At 43.9% G+C, this 11,372-nt stretch overlaps 1 long non-coding RNA gene across 2 annotated transcripts; it reads right to left on the reverse strand.

Moving 5' to 3' along the window:
- Window positions 1-348: 348 nt before the first annotated feature.
- On the reverse strand, window positions 349-11,346 carry LOC125752119 (uncharacterized). Of its 2 annotated transcripts, XR_007407156.1 has the most exons (6): window positions 10,351-11,346; window positions 8,515-8,569; window positions 5,263-6,136; window positions 4,629-4,773; window positions 1,722-1,936; window positions 349-641 (listed from the first exon to the last, which is right to left on the reverse strand). It is a non-coding gene; the product is annotated as an uncharacterized LOC125752119 (long non-coding RNA). The 2 variants fall into 2 exon arrangements; XR_007407157.1 differs by lacking the exons at window positions 4,629-4,773; window positions 5,263-6,136 and having other exon boundaries at window positions 10,351-11,338.
- Between the last annotated feature and the right edge of the window lie 26 nt (window positions 11,347-11,372).

The following is an 11,372-nucleotide window of genomic DNA, read 5'->3' on the forward strand; positions in this document are numbered from 1 at the left end:
GCAAAAATAGTGCACAAAGCTAATAATTTAAGCACTGGTGTCACAGGCAATGAATAGAGAAAAACAAGTGTCTACCACTAGAAGACTGGTTAAATTAACCAGTATGTGCTAATAAAAAAAGGATGAAACTCACTATGAACTTCTATGGAAATATCTAAGGGAAATTATGATCATGTGAACAAAACATACTATCTTTTATGTAAGAAGTTGCAGGGAGAGAATGAAATCTATATTCCTATTTGCATTATTATCTGCATGAATAAAGGAAAGGATGCTGTATTAGTTATTTATGTCCCTATAACAAATTACCTGAAACCTTAATGGATTAAGACAACTGATATTTAATAACTCATATGGTTTTTGAGGGCCAGGGGTCAGGAAGTGGCTTTGCTGGGTGGCTCTGGGTGGCTCTGGCACAGGGTCTCTCCTGCAGCCACAGGGAAGTTGTCAGCTGGGGCGCGGCCGTCGGCAGGGGCTGCACATCCACTTCCAAGCTCACCCGTGACTGCTGGCAGGCAGGCAGGAGGCTTGGGTTCTTTGCCGCACGGGCCTCTCCCTGGGGCTGCTCACACACCCAGCTGCAGGTGACGGGTGAGGTGTGGGTGGGGATCCCAAGATGGTGAGTGCAGACCTTGTAGCACCTAAACTCAGAGGTGGAACATCATTCTCGTTAGAAGCAAATCCAGCTCATGCTCATGGGGAGAGAAATCGAAGCCTAGTCTCTTGAAGAAAGGAGTATTCCAGAATTGGTGGACATAGTTTTTAAACTGCCATGGAGCATGGTTAACGAAGGGTCATGGGAGAGTGAGGAGAGGGGCAGATACGGAATGGGTTGGAGAATTTCACCGCTATCTTTAATCGTGGTAAAATATACATAACAAAATTTATCATCTTAAATGTTGACATCTTAAATGTCTATTCACGTTGTTGTGCAGCCATCACCACCAACCACCTCCAGAAGTCTTGTCATTTTGCAAACTCGAACCCTGTACCCATCGGAGGATAACTGCCCCCTCCTTCCCTACAGCCCTGGAAACCACCATTCTTTCTATCTCTGTGGATTTGACTTCTCCCAGGTACTTTATGTAAGAGGAATCATACAGTTCGTGTCCTTTTGTGACTGACTTATTTCACTTAACCTAACGTCCATATTATAGCATGTGTCAGAATTTCCTTCCTTTTTAAGGCCGAATAGTATTCCATTGTAGGTATATACCATATTTTTTATCCAGTCATTAATCAGTGAACATGTGGTTTGCTTCTACCCTTTGGCTATCATGAATGATGCTATGAACATCTGTGTAAATAGCTCTTTGAGTCCTCACTTGTGTATTTTTATATTAAATTTTTTTAAATCTCTTTGAGTCCTCACTTAGGTATTTTTATATTTAAATTTTTTTAGGGATCCCTGGGTGGCGCAGCGGTTTGGCGCCTGCCTTTGGCCCGGGGCCCGGGATCGAATCCCACGTCAGGCTCCCAGTGCATGGAGCCTGCTTCTCCCTCTGCCTCTGTCTCTGCCTCTCTCTCTCTCTGTGACTATCATAAATAAATAAAAACAAAAAAAATTAAAAAAAAAATAAATTTTTTTAGACCATGGAAATTGCATTCATAATCAGTTGTTACATATCAAACAACCCTAAAACTTGATGACTTATAACAACAATGACTTCTTATTTCTCCTGGTTCTATGGGTTGGCTGGGTTGTTCTTCTGCTTGTTTACCTGGCCTCGGTCACATGGTAGCGTTCTGCTGATATGATGGGCCCAAAGGTCCAAGCTGGCCTCATTCACACGGCTGTCAGTTGGTCTTGGCTCTCGTTTTCCTCCCTGTGACCTCTTACCCTCTAGTAGGTTAGACCAACTTCCTCACATAGAAGACTCGGAGACGTGTTCGAGACAGGGAAAGTGGAAGCTGCAAGGTTTCTGAGGCTTACACTCTGGAATTGCATAATGTAATTTCTGTTATCTTCTATTGGTCAAAGCAAATGTCAAAGACAGCTCAGATTTCAGATAGAGAAAGACAAACACCACATGATTTCACTTCTATGTAGAATCTAAAAAAACAAAACAAAAAAACCCCCAAGCAAACAACAGCAAAAAAAAAACCCAAACAGACTCAAACACAGAGAACAAACTGGTGGTTGCCAGAGGAGAGGTCGATGGGGGGGAATGGGTGAAACAGATAAAGGGGACTAAGAGGTGCAAACTTCCAGGCATAAAACAAATGAATCACAGAGATGGAAAGGATGGCATAGGAAATAAAACCGATAATATTGTAATAATGTTGTTTGGTGACAGATGGTGGCTACCTTTACTGTGGAGGGAACTGATTAATGTATAGAATCGTTGAATTAAAAAAAAAGAAAGAATCGTTGAATTATGTTGTTGTACAACTGAAACTAATGCAACACTGAATGTTAACTGTGCTTCAAAAAAAACCCCCAAAACCCCAGCTCAGCTTCAGGGGGTGGGGAACAGACTCCACCTCTTGATGAGAATAGCTGTAAGAAACCTGTGGCCATATTCAGGGGGACATGGGTGGCTCAGTCGGTTAAGTGTTCAACTCTGGTCAGGATCTTAGGGTCCTGGGATCGAGCCCCAAGTTGGGTTCTGTGCTCAGTGTGGAGTCTGCTTGAGATTCTCTTTCTCTCTCCCTGCCCAGCCCTTCCTGCATTATGCTTTCTCTCGCTAAAAAATAAATAAAATCTTAAAAAAAAAAATCTGTGGCCTTATTTAATCTACCATAGAACATATTACTTATTCCAAAATATTAAAAATGTCTATAAGTAAATCTTAACGATATGGGAAAACTCATATTTTAGTAAGCAGAGAGCAGCACCGTATACGAATCATGATTTATATCTTTACCACCATTGTCTCCTGGCTTCCCAGCAGCCCTCCCCCCATGACTCTATTTTCAGGTTTTTTCCTATTTCCACTAGAGATAATGGCTCAACTCAAAATGCTTAAATAGTAAGGAAAATAGATTATTTCACATAACAGAGAGGAAGGCAGCTCCAACGGCCGAAAACGCACTGACTTGCTAATGTCAGCAGGTCCCCAAAGCCAGGTCAGCATTTCAGCCAGATGCTCACTAGCCAGATGCTAGTCTCCCTCATGGCCCCACCATGGCTGCTCCAGCTGGAAGTGGCACATTCAAAACTGCCAACATTTAGAGGAAGAAGAGGTATGCGTCTTCCTTGTGTCTCTGCCCCCTCATCTCTTCATGTGGAGGAATTTTAGACACACAGAAAAGCTGAGAGCAGTACAATGATGAACCATATCCCCGCTACCTAGATTCAACAATTGACAACCTTTTGCCACAGGCCACGATTGCTCAATCTCTCTCCTTCACTCTTTTTCCTACAGCATTTGAAATTAAGTTGCAGACATCATGACACTGTACCCCTATAGGATTCAGCCTATATTTCCTTTTTTTTTTTTTAAAAAAAAAAAGATTTTATTTATTTTTTTAAGAGAGACAGCAAGGCTGAGTGGGGGTATGCTGGGGGGAGGAGGGGCATAGGGAGAAGGCCAAGCAGACTCTCTGCTGGGCGTGAAGCTCGACACTGACGTCAGGCTGGATCCTAGGACCCCAGGATCACAACTGAGCCAGTCAGATGCTTAACCGACTGAGCCATCCACATGCCCCATCAGCCTATGTTGACTAAGAATGTCTCCTACAGATCCACAATAACAGCTCACTTAAGAAAAATTAACGGTGATTCCCTAGTATCACCTAATATTCAGTCCAGGTTAGAATTTCCTCAGTAGCCCCTAAAATGTATTTTATTACTTATCTTTTTACAACCAGAATCCAATCAAGTTTCATGCACTGTGTTTGGTTTTAGGTTTCTCTGGTCCCTTTTAATTTAGAGCATGCCCTCAACTTGGTTCTCATGGCATTGTGTTTTTCTTTTGAATTATTCTGGTGTATTTCCTCATGATGCCATTCATTTTGTTCCTCTGGTCTTTGCATTTCTCGTGAACTTCAAAATTAGATTTAGACGCTTACTTAGATTTATGTTAAACTTCTGGCAAGAATATTTCGTAAGTGGCTTATCGTACCTTTATTAGCGAGGCGAATTTCTCAGAAGCCCCATGGGAGACTTTTTCCTAAGTGCCGTTGGCCAGAGCAGGGACACATGCACTGCCCTGGACCAATCACTGCCAAGGGAAGTGCAAACACCATGCTCGGGCACTCAGAAGATGTACCTCTGTGGGCGGAGTGGTGCCTGGCTCCTCGAAGGCAGGAAGGTGGATACAGGTATGAAAAGGGTTCTGCAGGTGGATGAAGCAGGAGGCTCCCTTTCCCTGACCCCTTCCGTGCACCAGCAAGTTCCACTGGTGCGACCCTCACCGTGGATACCCACCCACTTTTCTCCACCTCCCTCCACCACTGCACTGCTCCCAGTCTCCAACGGTGCTGGCCCAGGCTCCTGCCATTAGCTCCCAGCCAGTCTCCCCACGTCCAGAGACACCAGAGCTGTCTTTTAAAATCTAAGTTGGATTTCAAAGTCTGCCAAACCCCTGCTTTAATCCCTTTGAGGGCTTCCTTGTGCACTTAAGACAAAATCCTCACATCTCGACCTGGCCTACAACACATCACATCACTTGGCTCCTGCCTACCTCTCCACCTTCACTTGGCCCAACCTCCTGCACATTCAGTAAATGCCAGCGACACAGGCATTCACTCTTTGAATGTACCGGACCTTTTGCTGATTCAGGGTTCGTGCACACGCAGTTCTGTCTTGTGGAACACCATTCCCTTTGCCTGGTAGCAGAAGACAGAGTCGTTATGGGCTTGGATTGCATTCCCCCTAAATGCATATGAAGTCCTACCTCCAGCTCCTCAAAAGGGGACTGTTATTTAGAGTCAGGGTGTGCAAAGATGTAATTAAGGAAAAATGAGGTCACTAGGATGTGTCCTCATCCAAAGACTGGTGTCCTTATAAAAGATAATATTAGGACATAGACGCAGAGGAAAGAGCACATAAAGTCACAGGGAGAAGGGGGCTATTTACAAGTCAGGGAGAGAAGCTCCGAAGAAATCAACCCTGCTGACAATTTGATCTTGGACATCTAGGCTCTACAAGCGTAAGGAAATACAAGTCTGTAGTTTAAGCCACCCAGTCTGTGGCTCTTTATTATGGCTGCCCATGCAAACCAAACCAGTGGTTAAGCAGGTTGATTCTGGAGCAGCCTTCCTACATGGAAATCTTGCCTCTGCCAGTCACTAGCTGAGTAATTCGGGGCAACTTACCCTTTTCATGCCTTGGTTTCCTTTTCTGTAAAGTGTGGATGGTAACAACGGCACCAGCACAGTGCCAACCCTCCAGTTTGCCCCAGACGGAGGGGTTTCCCAGGATGCTGGACTTGCAGTTCTAAAACCTCAACAGTCACCCTAAAGCAAGTATCACCCTAGAAGAACGCCCGCTGCTTGGTAAGCACTAAGTAGCAAATGTCATCACTATGATTATTAATTACATTTTCAGATCTCAGCTTCACTATCACTTTCTCTGAGATAGTTTCCTGACTCCATAATCTGGATTAGGACTCCCTGTTAAACTCTTTCATAGTGTAAGGTTCTTTCTTTGTTAGGGGTACCTCACTGAACCCAGAATGAGAATATCCATTCTAATTTTCAATAACCATAGGTACTCTTGATTTCTAACTGGGCACAGGGCTGACTGGAATAAAACCTACTTCCCAGTTTCCCTTGTAGAAAACCAAATTCTGACCAATGGGGTATGGGCAGATGTGATATGTGCAAATTTTGGGGTGTTCCCTTAAAGCAGAAACTTCTTTCTTTAAAAAGATTTATTTATATATATATTTATATATAATATAATTATATATTTAAAGTTTTTTAAAAAACTTATTTATATATATAAGAGAGAGCATGCAAGAGAAAGCGAGTGCATGCGCAGCGGGGAGGGGCACAGAGGGAGAAGGAGAGACAAACTCCAAGCAGACTCTGAGCTCAGTGTGGAGCCTGACGTGGGGCTTCATCTCATGATCCTAAAATCATGACCTGAGCCAAGACCAAGACTCAGAGGATCAACCAACTGCACCACCTAGGCACCCCAGGTAGGAGGTTCTCAACCTAGAGAAGCTGTCGATAGAATTCCCGGAGCCTGTGAATCAGAATGGGAAAAAAAAAATCACATCTGTAGTTTCATGAACTGCTAACTGAAGTTTAGCATTTGTTTTATTTATGCATAAAGGCAACAAGGCACAGAAATATTAGCAGGGACTGTGATCCTGTCACCGAATGAAATCACAGACGTTTCCTTACCACCTAACCACTTTGCATATATCTAATACATTGTTTATGTTCAGTGCCACGATGAAATTTGGTATCAGACTGACTGAAAGTCTCATTAGTTAATGCTTAAAGAAGCACACACTTTGCTAAATGCCATGGCACAAAAATGACTTCTCTTTTAAAGAGAAGGGCGTCTTGCTCCTTATCCTTTCACTCTTGGGATTGGTGCCATGTGGAACTACTAGAGGGACGTCTCGGAAACACAGGCGAGGGCTACACTCCTCACGTGGCGGGATGACCAGACTGAAAGGGCCTAGGTCTCCCCCATCTCCATGCAGCCTGAGACTGCTTACACCCAAACTGCTACTTGACAGAGGAATGAATGTTTATCTTGTTTACATCACTGCTATTTTGTGTCTTTATTTGAGCAGCTGAATTTATATCCTTGTTAACACAATAGCAGTTATCACATTTTATAATTATATATTTATTTGAAGTGATTTTTTGGGTAAATGTCTTTATCTACTACTAAAGAATACGCTCTTTGAGGACACGGAGCATGTCTGTTGGCTCACTCTGGAATCCTGGTAAACTGGTACGTTGTAGGAACAGAGTGGACTTTCAATAAATGTTTTATTTTTATTTTATTTTTTAAAAGATTTTATTTATTCATGAAAGACACAGAGAGAGAGAGAGAGAGAAAGAGAGAGAGAGAGAGAGAGAGGCAGAGACACAGGCAGAGCAAGAAGCAGGCTGCATGCAGGGAGCCTGACGTGGGACTAGATCCTGGGTCTCCAGGATCAGGCCCTGGGCTGAAGGCGGTGTTAAACCGCTGTGCCACCGGGGCTGCCCCCAATAAATGTTTTAAAATGAATGAAATAATAGCACAATGTTTATAACCATGTTTGGCTATTCAAGTAATACTATACATGCAATATTTATAAGCAAAAAAGCCTATGCATAGAAAAAAAGGTTAGATCTAATACCAAAATGTAAACAGTAACTGTTTGAATTACTCGTTTTATCATGTTTCCTACATATATATGTATACTTTTTATCCTTTAATTATATATTTTATATATATATGTATTCTTTAATTATATATATCATTAAAGGAAATCTGGAAAACATAGGCAAATGTGTGTATATATGTGTGTGTGTGTGTGTGTGTGTGTATGTACATATGTATAAAATGAAAAATAGGCAGCCCCAGTGGCACAGCGGTTTAGCGCCGCCTTCAGCCCAGGGCCTGATCCTGGAGACCCGGGATCTAGTCCCACGTCGGGCTCCCTGCATGGAGCCTGCTTCTCCTCTGCCTGCATCTCTGCCTCTCTTTCTGTGTCTCTCATGAATAAATAAAATCTCAAAGACAAAAATAAAATGAAAAACATGTAAGAAGACAAAATGGACTAAGACGTCAGTTGATCCCTGAGGGCCTTGGAGAAGGAGGAGAAAGGGTGTGGAGTATTCTTATCCTGGGAGGTTTAACCAGCTATGATCTGGTGTAGACCGTCTCAGGCCCTTTATGTGCTCAAGGTGTCGTGTAAATGCCAAAAAGCCAGCCTGACTCGTAACATAAGGAGTGAAACTCACTTTTTGACAAAGGGCATGGAAAAAATAAGAGGAGGAGTAATAATCTGGAACAGTAAGACATAACTCTTTAAAATTTAGCAGTCAACCATAGGACAGTCTTTTTGGGCTTGGAAAGAAATGTTATTGTATTTCATCTATAATTTCACAGATGGGACAGTTATAATCGCCAGGGAGCACATACTCTCCATCTGTGTAATTATAGATGAAATACAACAACTAATACAATAGCTAAGGCCAAGTTAACAAATTGTGCTCTGTGGTCATTTATTTGTAAGTGTTAATTTTGGGGTTAAGCACTGAGCTTTTGCCTTGATTGTAACCTTGACTGAATAAAAGTATTTATATATTTCAAATACATTGGTTTTGATACCAAGTAATTAGACTAAGGAACTATTTCATGTGCTCACAATTCTAAAAAAAATTAATTTCAAGATTAGCAAATAATAGATGTTCTTATCTATGTTAGTTGGTGGAAGTGTATCATCCATAGCATAATTTTAAAAAGTCCTTAATTTTTCCTCTATTGCCATTAATTGGACTTCTGCCGTAAAGTTTATAAATCTACAGGCTCATAACACCTTTAGCACACATTACTTTGATTTGCATTAATTTGTGATTACTAGGCATGGTAGTTTTCAATACAGACTGACTGACCTGGAAATAAGGAAACAAATGAGGTAGGTCCATCAGAAAGATGTGAAACTAGGTACTGGAAACAAAATGGAAGAGAAGTTAATAACACCTAATGGTAGTTGTTAAATTTTTAACAAAATTGTATAATCATGACTCTCAGATATAAAATGAACACATGTCAAAAAATTCATTTAAAGGGCACCTAGCTGGCAGTCAGTAGAGCGTGAGACTTGGGGTTGTATGAGCCCCATGTTGGGTGTAGAGATTAGTTAAAAATAAAATCTTTTTTCTTAAACATTTATTTATTTATTGGGGGGGGGGAGAGAGAAAGAGGGAGGGGGAGAGAGAGAACACGAGCAGGAGGGGCAGAGGGAGAGGGAAAGAGAATCTCAAGCAGACACCATGCTCAGTGGAGCTAATCCAGGGCTTGATCCCTGAGGTCACATGAGCTGAAATCAAAAGTCAGGTGCTGGAATCCCTGGGTGGCGCAGCGGTTTGGCGCCTGCCTTTGGCCCAGGGCGCGATCCTGGAGACCCAGGATCGAATCCCACGTCAGGTTCCCGGTGCATGCAGCCTGCTTCTCCCTCTGCCTGTGTCTCTGCCTCTCTCTCTCTCTCACTGTGTGCCTATCATAAATAAATAAAAGTTTAAGAAAAAAGAAAACCCCATTGCCTATTCAGAAAAAAAAAAAAAGGTCAGATGCTTAACTGTGGCACACCAAGCACTCCAAAAATAAAATCTTAAAATTGTTTTTTCATTTAACTCATTAATCAATGTGAGAACCAGTAAGATGTTGCCACCAATTCAAAGAGGTAATCAAAGGACCAGACTACATAGGCAGTTAGGAATGCTTAAGTAAATCTGCTTTAACAGATGCAAAACTGGTGAAACCGGCCAATATCCACAGAACAAAAATCAACAGAATCCCTACAAACATAATTTGCATATTTATGGACAAGAATTATTTGCATTATTGTCAATATCCAGTAACTTACGGAATTGTAAAATAGCTCAAAGATGATGAAAGGCAGTAAGACCCCACAGAATCAGATAACCTGAATAATGTCTAGCTCCCCACTGGGACACCCAGCAATCCTTTTATTTTTTTTGAGAGGAGAGAGAGTGCATGGGAGGACAAGGGTGGCCTAGGGGCAAGGGGGCAGAGGGAGAGGGAGAGAATCTGAAGCAGGCTCTATGCTTAGAATGGAGGCCAATGTGGGGCTCAATCTCACAACCCTGAGATCAGGACCTGAGCTGAAATCAGGAGTTAAATACCTAATGGACTGAGTCACTAAGGCATGCCATTTTTGTTCCTTTTAAATATTTTCTTCTTTTTTTTAAAGATTTTATTTATTTATTCATGAGAGACACACAGAGAGAGAGAGAGAGAGAGAGGCAGAGACACAGGCAGAGGGAGAAGCAGGCCCCATGCAGGGAGCCTGACCTGGGACTCCGGGATCACAGCCTGGGCTGAAGGCTGCGTTAAACTGCTGAGCCACCTGGGCTGCCCTAAATAGTCTTTCTTAATGTTTTCCCTACATAGCTGTTAAATGACTTCTGTTAAATGCTATTTATGGGCAGACACATGAGGAGGTGCCTTAAATATATTAGCTTATTTAATTCTCCTAAGAACTTTAGGGGGTAGGATTTATTATTATTTCCATTTCGTAGAGGAGGAATCTGAGGCTCAAGAAAAGGTAAATCGGTCACCGAAGGTCAGAGATAATAGGAGAGATAGTGGGAGGTGGAGCCAGGGACTGAATCCAGGTTTCCCATCAGCTGTGAAGCCACAGATGTGAGCCTGTGAAGGTAAAAAAAAAAAAAAAAAAAAAGAATGGATCTGACCAATTTTATTACATTAGGAAGAGGGCAAAGGGAAGGATGACTGCCAAGTGTTCCCTCTGGTTGTGAGAGGAGGAATAGTGTCCATGTAAATAAAGAGACCAACAAGGGGAATTAGTTTGACTTGGTTTGCAGACAGGTTGACTTTGAAGTAATGGGAAGATGTCCAGATGGAAAAGTCCAGCTGGGCAGGAGATCAGAATTGGAGATGCACAGGAGTGATTTTTTTTTTCCTCTTATGGATCAGGTTTAAATTGTGGTATTGAAAACACTGGTGTGTGTCCATCAGGGCGGAAGGACAGAAGCTCAGAGAGAAAAGAGTTTGATGCGGGAGGAACTGAGGCCCTGCACAGGCTGCAGAGAGGCAGTCTCGGGGCCAGTCTCAAGCAGGTGACCGGACTATCCAGCCGGTAGGTCCAGGTAACGGGGTCCAGTCCTTCGGGCTTAGGGAGCTGGGGGCTGAGAAGCAAAGGGAGGCCGCATGGCGGAGGGAGGGGCCGATGCAATGCGCAGCGCAGACTGTCAGGCAAGCAAGGTCACGACCAGGTGCGCCCTCCAGCAAGCACCCGTCGGGCGGCCGCGTGCTCGTCCAAACGTGCGGGCAGGTGTCCCCGGGATGCAGACGCGGGCAGGGACGGCGGGGCCAGGGCAGCTCTTGGCGACCAGACCCGCCTCAATACTCCAAGGGCGGCGGCTCGGAGGGCAAAGGAGGCTCCCCCCATGCGGCCCATACCTGAAAGCTGTAAGGTAAGGTAGTAAGCCGGCGGGGAAACACTGTCTCTCCTCCTACCTTGATGGATACAGTTTCAGAAGGCCCTGGAGGAAGGCGGAGAGCGCGGGCGGGCGGGGTCTCCCTGGAGCCATGCAGCCCGGAGCCGCACTGGAGCGCAGCCCCGGAGCCCTGCAGCCCTGCAGCCCTGCAGCTCTGCAGCCCGGAGCCGCGGCGGCCGCGCAGACGCACTGGAGCGCAGCCCTGGAACCTAGCAACCCGGAGCCGCTGCGGCTGCGCAGACGCACTGGAGCGCAGCCCTGGAGCT

Source organism: Canis lupus, chromosome 29 (genome assembly GCF_003254725.2).
Source record: "Canis lupus dingo isolate Sandy chromosome 29, ASM325472v2, whole genome shotgun sequence".
In the NCBI taxonomy this organism is placed as follows: Eukaryota; Metazoa; Chordata; class Mammalia; order Carnivora; family Canidae; genus Canis; species Canis lupus.